The following is a 12,447-nucleotide window of genomic DNA, read 5'->3' as shown; positions in this document are numbered from 1 at the left end:
AGTTTATTCATTCTTAATTGCTACATTTCAAATCTTGGTCTTAAAAAACCAAAACCAGTTGTTCAAATCTGCTTAATATCCTTCCAAAATTAACCAGCTGAGAGATTTTAAGTGTTCTGAAATTGAAGCTTAATGAATGTATTACCAAAAAATCTCTGTTTTCACAACCTTCTCACTAAGAACTATATAAAATACAAACTGCTGTCTGCTATAGTAATTATGTTATTAATGTTTTTTTATTTATTAACTTTAACTTTACTGTTATGAAAAATCTTAATGCCAATATTTAATCAAGTGTCTACCATAAACATTCCTGATGCCTTTTTCCTACAAAATGAAGAAATTCCCCTTATTTTCCTTTACATCTTATCTACTGAAATGCTATCCATAGGTTTTAGTGACTTTTCAAGGTCACCAAATATTTGTTGTGCCACAATTTAAAAGCCTGATAGGAATCAAAGATACCAGAACTCCAGAGCAATTTCAGGTCAACCATTTCTTTATTGAAGGTTGATAGGTTTTGATCTGTTTCATGGGCAAAGTCATTATACCAATATTTCATCTCAACACCTCTTAAAGGTGTTGGGTATGAAATGTAAGAATTTCAAAGGAAGTGAAAGGCAATTGAAGCTCTCAAATCCAGGGAAAGTCTTAATAACTTTCCTTAATTCTTTCAACATAATTCAGCATGAATGTGTTTCCTACTAAAAACTCAAACTGCTGACAAATTCCAAGATCAAGTATTTAAGAACAATGGATATATTGTTTGGGATCCAAACTTTGAACAGATAAGAAAATTTGAATAAATTTTACAAATTTATTCAAACAAAATTTCACAATACACTCCTTAAAATACTCAAAACTTAATCTGTGTTTTTCACAGATAACTGATATTCCCAGTTTCAGATTTTTATCCTACTAAATATTATTAAGTCAAAGTACTTGTAGTTCATCCATAGGCAAAAATGATCTACTAAAGAACAGAAAATCTCTCAGAAATCTTTACTGCCATGGACTGGACTGTCATAAAAAGCCGATTTTCTGAGAGAGTAGGTCTTGCACATTTTAATCATAATTGGAGATGTGCTTTGAGGAGCAAAGCCTGAGTTCAAAGATGAGGCTGCAATCTGTAAGCAGATCAACAATTACAAACTGAGACTAGAGTTAAACATCTCAGTTCTGGAACACTTAAAATTAACTTTTTGAATCTGCACTTTGTATAATCTCCAAAGCACTAGCAGCTCCATCAGACTGGAAGAATGAGAAACTGCATCAATTTGGCCAAGGGCAGAGCTCTCATCCATCTGTTTGGGAGTAAAAGTCTCACTTGATGGGTCAAGAAACACCTTACACCTGAGCACCTATTTCAGATGCAAAATTGCTGGGTTTATATATATTTTTCTATTAGACATCCAAAGGAGAAGCTCACTGTTTTATAAAGAATAAAGATAATAGCTACCTAAATGTTACAATATTTAACTTGTTGAAAGAAAAATTGCACCTTTATTTTTTGAAGTCTGTTCCAATGCTGCACTTATGTCATATAACCGAGCTTGGTTTAAAGTATAAGTATCTATAAAAAGGTGATATGATAATATCTTGTGCTAATGGTGCCATTATCAAGCTATAAAATGGTGCCATTATTTTGCCCAACTGTGTGGCTTCATGCCCAAGGCCGTTGTTCCAGCTGGGAAGAACAACTCACAGTAATATGGCATAATATGAAATTTCCCTAAATATGTAAGTGATTTCATAAATGGAATGCATTTATGCAAGCCACACTATTATGCAATAAAACAGTCTCCTGATTTATGTCTGAGAGTAGGAAATCATGTCAAACCATCCCTTTCTAGGACTCAAAAAATGAAATATACATTTTGAAAGCTAACAAAAATGGAAAACAAGTTGATATGGACCTCATCCTCAAATACCTGCAATAAAATTATTTCCCACACATTCTGGAAGCAAGCCAGCCATCAGAATTTAGGGTGACAAATGATAAACAGGTCAGTGGTCAAAAACTAAAAGTTTCTTAAAGCTCTCAAGGCAGCATTCAATGCATAAAAACCCAGTGATTATAAATACAGATAAATATGCCATCTGCAACATTTCTCCATCTTCATATGGTTTATGTACACAAGCCATAAGACACCTCTTACTTTGAGCATTCTTGAGAATCACTGAGTCCCAGCTTTGTCTCTCAAGTTCAAGAAAAGATGAGCTGACAGACCTGCAATGGCATCTTTACAAATTCATTATTAACATCTGGCCAGTTACTAGTTTTGTACTTCAAGCATGATCATTATTCTTCACGCTCACAAATTGAAACTGCAAAGGGAAGAATAATTCTTGGCATCATTCTCACATAAGAGGCAAATCTAAATTATGACATCAGTTGCAGATTGACTCAGTAGTAAATTACCAAATCCAATTTACTCAGGACCTTGTAATTTAGTTTCAATCTAATTTAATTTAATTTTAGCTGTGATATATAAATGTTGATTAGTAGACTATTGCATAAGAATACAAAGTATTTAACTTTCTTAAGTTACTAATATTTAAGCTATAGTAGTTTTGGGGGAAGGATTTGGCATGCCTTTTTTCCCAAAGGCAGAACTGAACAATATTAGGAACCACACAAGCAAATGTTAATAAAATTAAATCTGCTATCCATGCCAATTAACTCCACAACATAATTTTCTAGAATTGAAAATAATTCTCCCTTTGCAAATAAATTGAGCTAGAAATGCACTCCATAATTTATACACCAGGCCATACTGACATGGGCTTATCCTTGTCAGAGATACAGCTACAACTGCTGCTCTTCAGAAGTCATGGATAATTATGTTTGAAATTTAGATTTTTTTTTTTTATCATGTGATTATCACTCAGAGATCTTACAGAGTTCTCTGATCTTTTTGCTTTTGAGATCTTCCAGCACTGAATGAAAGCACACTGAAAGGACACTTTAAAGAACTGTGCAAACACACACCAAAATGTTCTCTGTTTTATTCCCTACTTTTGCTATGTTGTACTTACCGGTCTTTACTTCAGGACAGATGAACAGTAAAAACTAAGCTATGAGAAGCTGTAGCTAACACATTTTCACAAATAAAAGAATGATAAAAATCAGGATAAACCTATCAGTAACTGTCATTTGCTAATTACATGGCTGTACTTACACTAAAGCTATAAAGGTCAATTAAAATAATTAATCTGGCAACCTAGTTAGAATTTTATGCTGCAATATTCACTAAACAATGAAAAACTGCCATGAAAACAGTCAAGCTACATTATAAATTCTGCCCCTGGGCCACCTCCCTTGACCTGCTGGCAACACCCTGCCTAACTCAGCCCAGGTCACCTTTCTCTTCTCAGAGCAGGTTGCTGCCTCATGGCTTTTCCTCCCCTGGTGCAGGATGCTGCAGTTCCCTTTGCTGAACTCCATGAGGTTCCTGTCAGCCCATTTCTCCAGCCCCTGCAGGTCCTCCTGGATGGCAGCACAGCCCCTTGGCACAGCTCAGCCTCCTCCTGGCTTTGTGTCCCCAAAGAACTTGCTGTCCCATTATCCAGATGAGTCCATTAAACCTCATAGCACTTTTCCACAAATTATTGTTTCACTAACAAAGTGTTCCATAGGAACAACCCCAATGGACAGACTTAATTTCACCTTTGGATAAATAGAACTGCTACAATCTACTGTTCTGACACTGAAGTAATTCTGACTTGTACAGGGAAATGAATATGGAAATGTATGGAAATAATTATGCAAAGGAACATACATATATACTCCTTATATATTTATATATCCATATATATATATACTTGCATATATAAATGAAAAGTAAATGGCATCAGGAAAATGTACCACAAGGCCACGTTCAGATTGAGATATCTGTATCTGCCACTCAGTTTATCTCTTCTCAATTTATTATCTTCCTAAGCCTACCATTAATTTCCTGACATATTTTATTTCTAGTACAATAGAATAGGCAAGAGGAAGGTATTAAATAAAATAGATTTAATATTGTTGAACAAGTTTATTTGAATACTGATGCAGTCCTTGTAAAAAATTACTTCAGGCTTATAGTTAAATCTGTTTTGTAACTACATGAAATCTGGTTCTGGTGAAAGAAGGATTAGCAAATTCCTATTGTGGAAAACTGATGCTACTTTGCAGCCAATTTTTATGGTTGTGTGATGAGGAAAAACAGTTCTAAATCTATACTTTTAGTGTCATATGAATCTAATTTTTCTGGCAGACATGTCTCATACAAGGTCAGTAGATAATCATTTTCTCAAAATGTCCTGTAAGCTTCCTAAACCCATACAGTTTCATTTTTTCTAACTGAACAAACATCAACTATCTTTTTTCTTGAGAGAATAAAAAGAACAATAATTCCATATACCATTTTTTTCTGTTAACTGCACTCAACCCTTTATAAAAGATAATAGACCTTCTGCAGCATCACAAAGCAAAAAGAAAGAGTTCACATATAAAGAGATCTGTGAGTAATCAATATGCAATACTCATCAGAGCCCCCAGCCAGAGGAAGAATTTGGTTACATTGAGACATGAATTCTAAGTCAATGATATGGGTTTGAAAACAAAATACACAAGAGACAGGAAGAAACTACCCTAAATTAACAGGTCTCTAATGCTAAAGCTAGATTTTCTACAAAAACATACAATACTGCTTTTAAAAGCTGAGTTAAAAGGTTTGAATTACACATTTCCCAAGTGAAAGAATTTCTACTCAAATTTAAATAATATGATTTTAAAATCCTTTTAAAAGTTAAGGGGAGAAACAGAAAAAAAACCCAGCACTCCAATGTTGCTCCAGCAGAAGCCAAAGCAGCAGATGCTGTGGATGGTGTACCTGGCACACCCTGCATGGCAGCACTGCTGACGTGTGGGCACCACCCAGAACAGCAGCTGCTGAAAGGCAGCTTGGATTCCTAACAGGGAAAAGAGCTGAGAAAGTCAAGAAAAGGAAATTATTTCCTGTATTTACAGTTTTGATTCAGGACAGGGAGGGCATCACAGTTATTCTTATCAATGGAATAATACTAAAATGTTCATTTTTAACAGCCTTTGCTTGTGTGAAAGGGGAACTCTCTAAAGAAAATGGTTGGAAGTGAGACTTTTGATGGAATGGGAAGAGAAAAAGGCCTGTTTGACAGCAGGAAAATAAAAGAAAGTCTACCTTTTTTTCTTGAGAAGATTTTAGCATGTAACTTCAGATTAGAAAAAGTAGATGTGTAACTACACACAGTACATTGATGTGTAAACCAGAGCCATTACAAATATTCTGTTTGTACAGACAAAAGGGAAACAAAATAATCAAAAAGGATATTTTTTTACACTAAACATCTACAACTGCTGCCCAGAAGATTAAAGACACTTCTGTTCTGGAAGGCAAGATGACTGATGAAGACAGAAAATTCCTTTGTTCTTCCTGTTCCTGAACATTGGAATGCTTCACTGAGGGAATAAATGTGAACATAAATATGGGAGCACATTATTGCAGAAACCCAGAATTAGAACATGGAGTTTTAAGTGTTGAAGCTTTGCTTTGAAAATTTCCTTGAGGGTATGAGGTGCCAATAGATCACCCTGACTACTGTGCAAGATGGAGCCCAATGGTACCAATGTCTTACACTTCAAACCCCTGAAACAAAAATAAAATTACCTCACTAATTAGGTAATTTAGGATTTAAAATTCTAATATACATTTTTTAATATACTACACTCATTTATATAAAAGGAATACTATCTCTGATTTTGATGTCAACAAATTTTGGGTCAGTTTAAGGCTTTTCACAAGTTATTTTATATGCATTTGACATCAGCTATCCGTGCAGAAAAAGGATGAAACAGAACAACAGTTTACACTGTTAGGCAGCAAAGCTGTCAACGTACATGAAAACCAAAAAAGACAAGGACATAAGAAAAGGAATGTTCTATTTGAAAGTCACATTTGGTAGAAACACAGCACTCTTTTGCTTATCATGAATTTTCCTAACAGCTGCCCTTTTACTAATCCCAAAACTGAATTTCCCCATTACATAAGTTTAAGAGTTGAAATTAATTTGACTTCTAAGATATTTCAATTACAAAAACTGCAGTCAATAAAATGATAAATCTTATCAACTCTCATAAAATTTCTTCGACACATTTCCATGTCTTTCCTTTTTTGCATTAGTTTTTTCAGGACAAGAGCAACCTGAGTGTATGAGCTGAAGGAGTCTCCACTCTAGTTCTCCTCTTGAAACCTCTTAGCTTTAACCTCAGAGAGCTTTTGTTTCTCTTCTAAGTTCTAGTGTGCAATTCTGAATCTCCTTCAACAACATCCTTATCTTCTCAGAGCACAGTAAAAGCCCAGTGAAGCAAAGATTCTCAAGGCATGATGAAACAGTTTAACACTGCTTTTGTATATCCTGATGGACACAGTTATTTCTAGTCAGAGGTTAATCAAATATTACCCCTTGCAGCAGGTGGATATTTGCCAGTTAACTCCCCAAAATGTCTGGTGCCTTAGAAAAGCACAAGGGCAGTTTTCTTCAGATTGAAATTTGCTGGAAAATATGTTTATTTCATGCAAAGACAGATAAAAATTTACTTACACAATAAGTAATAGGGGGAGAATAAATAGGGGGTTAATAGGGGGAAAAAGCATAAGAAACAAAATTAATTAAAGCTATTCCTTCATTTTCAGCAGTATAACAAAGCTTCTCTTCTTTGAGAACAGGCTTCTTTACTTGGTTTACTAAACCATGTTTTTATGCTGAATTGTATAAGGTTTTGACTAATAAATAAAAAATCATTTACATATTGAGATTAAATAAAGAAAAAAAACATAAAGGCAGGTTTGTACATAAATTTTGCAGAATGGAACTAAATCCCTTAGTACAACCTGCCAAGGATTCAGCTCCAGAGGACACAAACCCACAGAGCTCCCTGATACTGTGTGATGATTCTATATGAAGCAAATGAGGGTGGTCCCTTTGCACTTCCCCAGTGTATGTCTTCAGGGAAAGCAACTCTGAATTTTCTCCACTGCTTTATAATAGCTGTAAAGAATCTCTTCATAACAGGATATGAAATAAAATCAAAGATATATAATACCTGATATCACAAAAGTCATTGAGAGTACCCAGATACCCCAGCCTCTTCTGAAAACTAGTACCCAAATAACCAGATGACTTAAAAATGCTACACAGTTATGATCTGTAACTTACAGAATCTGGTAAGTGGGAAACATATTTGTGAAAAAGACGAGGGCAGGGCATTAGGAATTATCATCAGAAATATTGATTTTGTTGGAAAAAAAAACACAAACTACTGCCATAATTTCTTGATTAAATAACAATTTCAGGAATGTCCTTTAATCTGTTTGATAACAAAATGTCATTCATTTTGTGTCTGCAGGTCGACTACCTTTTACAGAAACAATAAAGTACTAATGTTCACATTAAGTGGTCAAGAAAAAGTTTCTCCTTAGCAATATTTTCAGATCAAAGAAATAACTTTGCTACTGAAAGTTCAAAACACTCAGTTCCATTTTACCACAAGTGGCACATTGAATATGAAAGTTTATTTTATCTGCATGATTAAACCACAAAAAGAAATGACAGTAACCACTGATTAATTTCTAAAATATTTCACAGAACTAAGACTGCAATAATATAACCAGTCAAAACAAATTCAGTGATCCCCTACCACTTCTGAACGCTATTCTTTCATACTTTCTTTCTATTCCTAGAACAAAAGACAAAAACCCCCCACTAACTTTCAGAACAGAAGATTGTAGCAATTGATAAATTCCCTGAGCAGCAGGGCAAAACAGTCAATTCAATTAAAGACCATGTACTAGACCAATTGTATTCTCGTTCCTTGTGGAGCAAAGGGCTCCAAGTGTCAACAAACTGGCAGTGAAAGAAGAGTCAATTGGTAAAAGACCAATTTCGTTTGTTTTTAAACTGTTCACAGGAAACTTACAAAGCTGAAAATGGACCTGTTTAATCCTCCTTTTCTGAAGCCCATTAACTGCTTTGTAGTAATCACTGCTTCTATGAAACTGTTTTTAAATTGTCAATTCTTGCTCCTTCATAACAGTGTCAGAGATAATTGTAAAAACTCTTCATTCCCACTACTCTTTTCTCCCCACAATCCTTCAGGATGGCTTGCAGGACACCTACAAGTCATATCATAAAAAGAATGATTTCAATTATTTAGTAAGATGTCATCAGTGGATTCACTTTACTTTTGTTGTTAGAAATTGCTCACATCAAAAAATGTTCACAACAAAAAGGAAAAAAAATCCAAGGAGTATTGAAAGAAGAAAATAATATCACAGAAAACATAACAAAAGCACATCAAGTACAGCAGATGGGACATATCTGCTTCCCCAAAGGAGAATCAAATCTGTCCAGAGATGGTTATACAATTCCTTTTTGAAAATGTCTGCTTTCAGAGATTTTAGAAACTGCCTGTGCCACCTTTCCTTTTAGCTTGTCTATCTCCCACTGATATTTAGTCCTGTTTGTTTTTCCTTCTCCCATTCTCCATCTCCTTCCCCCATCATCCCTCAAACAGCCTGAGCTGCAGTATCACCCTTTTAAATCTTCTTAACAAGTGAACTCACTTCAGGATTGTCTCAAGTTGTTTTTTCTAAACCTCTTTGCAATTTTTACTATCCTCTGAACTCTCAAGTTGAAACCAGGAAGAGCTGAGTAGAACAAAAGGACTACTTTAAAAATTTTATTTAAAACACTGTTCTTCATGACAACAAATCCTGGTTTATGTATTTGTATAAATGTCTTTTTCATTTTATTCTCTTTGTATCCTGAATTCCTCTTTGAACACTATTAATACAAGAGGCATCAGCTTAGCAGTAGAATTTTTAAAGTATAATAATTTTTAGTATGATCATTTAAATAACCTGCTTTCACTATGTTGTAGGTTTAAAAAGCCTTTAAAAACCATAGCATTAGCACTGTATATAATTAATAACAACTGAATCTTTCCTTTTAGAAACCCTGAAAATGTTAAGGCAATGATGTAGCATTTCCTAATAAGGCATTTCTGATAAAAAACACAGTTAACCTTAGCACACCTAGTATCATACTGTTAGCAAATTGTCACTACTGTATCTTCCATAATTATCACTTTAAACTAAACATACTAAAATAAAAAATCCCTTCCACCACATTTTGCTTCATTACACCACACTGACTGGAGTTGAACAAAGGTAATGTTTAAATATCATAAAAAGACCTCAAAAAACCAGTTTAAAAAACATGAGCAAGAAGTTTAGCATAGCTTATTTCAGAAAAATAAAAAATCACTCACAAAGTACTTTGCACATAGTAAATTCAACTGCAGTAACTCAGTATTTGTGCTAATGGAGGCAGTATGTGAGTGGACCTGAACAGAAATTGCTGGTTCAATACCATGATATCATGCAATCTATCACTGAGAATGATAAACCATGCAAAAGCATCCCACAAATGAAACACCAGTTAATGATCTTATAGAGTATTTGCAAACTCAGGAGTATAAATTCACATTGGTACTCCTATGGCAAAGCATCTACACATTGCAACTGGTTTCCTTAGCTGATTAAATTCTGTGATACTAGAATATAATTTGAATTTGTCATCTCAACCAAAAGTAGTTTATTATTTCAGGTTAAATTTTTATGAGAATGCATTGTTTATCATTATTATTACACTATATTATTATTATTATTATTATTACTACTACTACTACTATTTAAAAAGAAGTCCTGCTCCTTTTCCATCTGGCTACAACAGGTGTAGAATAAACAGCACTAAAGCAATTTCCTTGAACCACACCAGCCAAGCATAAAGAAAAATACAAATGGAATGTGAGGCATCTTAATGGAGTAACCAAAATTGTAACAGTAACAATGGTGCTGTGGAATTTAATCTTCTCACTGCAAAAGGATGTTTTGACAGAATAATAACTGTACCCTGCACTGTCATTCTACTGAAAGACTCAAGCAGAAGGTGAAGAGCCATTAGGGTGGCTGGGAGGGGACAGAAAATTTTAAACATGAAGAACAGAGCTTGCTCTAGCCAGCTAAAGGGCTAAAAGGCTGACAGGGAATAGGATTGCCATGTATAAATACAAAAAAGAGAATATACACCATGTATAAATACAAAAATGGGAATATACACCAGGAAGAATGAAGAGCTACTGATGTCATAGACAATGGTTGCACAATAACAAACGTGTCTAAATGATTAATCTAGAATGATTATCTAAGGAAAAAAAGGAATTAGGAAACTATTTTAAGTTCAAAGCATGAGGAAATATGTTTGGTTTGTTTTTTAACAGATATATGAGGCTATGAAAACATTTGCTTAAACAGTTTCAGGTTTAAGATATCCTGATAATGGAAAAGATTACTGTCAGCTCTGAGCCTATATAGATATTATGTCAGAAAAACACTTAATTGTACCATGTGTACTTGCAAGACTTGAAGCCCAGCTGATAAAGCTTATAGCCTTTCATTTTGTAAATTACTAAGTACATCAGCAGTTAGTAAAAAGAAGTAAAATTTATTTTAATGAAAATAATAATAATGGAATCAAATCTTGAACAGAATAACCCTTAGTATGCAGGAAAACCAATGACTGAGAAGTTACTGTTTCCTTCCATTTCATAAATTACTTTAAACACATAATTTTAGACACTGTTCAGGTGCAAATAATGACTACAGAAAATTAATCAAAGAGAAGCCAAAGTAAGACCAGAAAAGAGAAAGTACTGTGAAAAGAACAGGGTGATTGTATCCACGTTCAAGATGTGTTCAAGCATCCCTTATCTGTGTGAACTTTAAAGAAAATTCAAAGGAAGTGGAAGTAAGGAGATGAGTATCAGTCTTCACAAGGAAACAAAGATCCAAACGTATCAGATTAGTATAATTTTCCCAGCTCCTCAGGATGTCTCTTCTAGTTAGAATGGAGAAGTGAACTGATTACATTGCAAATAATACAGCTGCAATTGATTTTTCTCTTCCACTACTTGCCTTACCACAGATGAATACAGCTAAAAAAGATTTTCAAAACCAATCAAGTTTTGTGTTTAATGCCCACAAAATATAAATGAAGTATCAATTAAAAAAAAAAAAACCAAACAAGCAACAACAAACCAACAGCATAATCACTTTATAAAAAAAAGCATTATCAGCTTATAGTAATGAATACAGGTATGATGTGAATTAAATAGCTTTTTGCCTTCTCTAATGCCTAAAGAGAGGGCAAGAGAAAAGGAAAAATCTATTCTGGTGCACGTGCATCTAAATCACAAGAGTGCTGATACATCTGTGACTTAGGCATGTCTGCTGTTGAATCCTCAGCCAAGAGCTGACAAAAGCACTTCAGAATGTCACTGAATGCCTTCATTTTGGCATGGAGGCAGTGACACATTCACGCCAGGCTCATGCTCAGCAGTGGAACAATAATGCATCCCCAATGAGAAAGCCAAAAAGTTCCTTTTAAACCTCTGATAAACATATTATGAATCCTTTTTCCACTGACATCTCACCTCCTACACTGCAAAGGCTAACAGTAACAATAAAAAAATGTATATTCCTACCCTCATATTTCAGTTTAAGTGCAGTTTTGCACACTTTGCCCCCTTTTTATCCTTGCTGCTACTGAATAATACTCATAGAATGTTTTAAGTTGGAAAACACCTCTAAGATAATTGATTTGAACCACTAAGAGATGCAGTCCATCCCTGCTCTTTCCAGTCTCTGGTCTGGACACAAGCACAATCAAATTTTCAATCTGGGAATGTATATTTAAGAAGTCATGCCAAAAAGGGGGAAAAAAAGGAGACTATCCAGAAGTCATTTAAGTAATGTTTTTTCTTTATGAAGGCATATATAAATATTAGGTTCAAAATGCCCAACAGCTGAATAAATACCAAAAGAAACTATCTTGCATTTATATTACACAACTTTTTATTTAAAACAATTACCCAAAATTTATAACTATTTTCATTATTTTTAAAGCCTGGGGGTTGGAGGGACTCTCAAGGAGAATGCAATGAACTGCACTGAATTCCTGGTATTGATCTTAATGTCTTCTGCAAATTCATTGAATTCACATTTTACTACACAGAGAAGTCATTAACTTTGAATGTTTTAGAGAGAGGGCAAAGAAAGAACGGTTAAAGTTGCAGAGAAAATGGACTCAGAGTCTTCCCAGAGGAGCACAGAAAGAGGATTAGATCCAATGGACAGAACCTCCAACAGATGCAGGAAAGAAAATTACTAGACAAGGATCTGAGCAATCAGACCTTACTTTGAAGTTCGCCCTGATCTGAGCAGAGAGCTGGACCTGAGACCTTGAGAGGTTCATCTATAAACTGTTCTGTTTCCCAGAGTCAGAAATTCTGACACTTCCACT

At 34.5% G+C, this 12,447-nt stretch overlaps 1 protein-coding gene across 2 annotated transcripts in view; it reads right to left on the bottom strand.

Moving 5' to 3' along the window:
• ATRNL1 (attractin like 1) overlaps positions 1–12,447 on the bottom strand; it is a 432,570-nt gene that overhangs the window by 230,636 nt on the left and 189,487 nt on the right. The gene's annotated exons all lie outside the window — the stretch shown is intronic.

Source organism: Haemorhous mexicanus, chromosome 7 (genome assembly GCF_027477595.1).
Source record: "Haemorhous mexicanus isolate bHaeMex1 chromosome 7, bHaeMex1.pri, whole genome shotgun sequence".
Lineage (NCBI taxonomy): Eukaryota > Metazoa > Chordata > Aves > Passeriformes > Fringillidae > Haemorhous > Haemorhous mexicanus.
The sequence above is the reverse complement of the archived record's forward strand: the minus strand, read 5'-3'. Positions and strand labels throughout refer to the sequence as shown.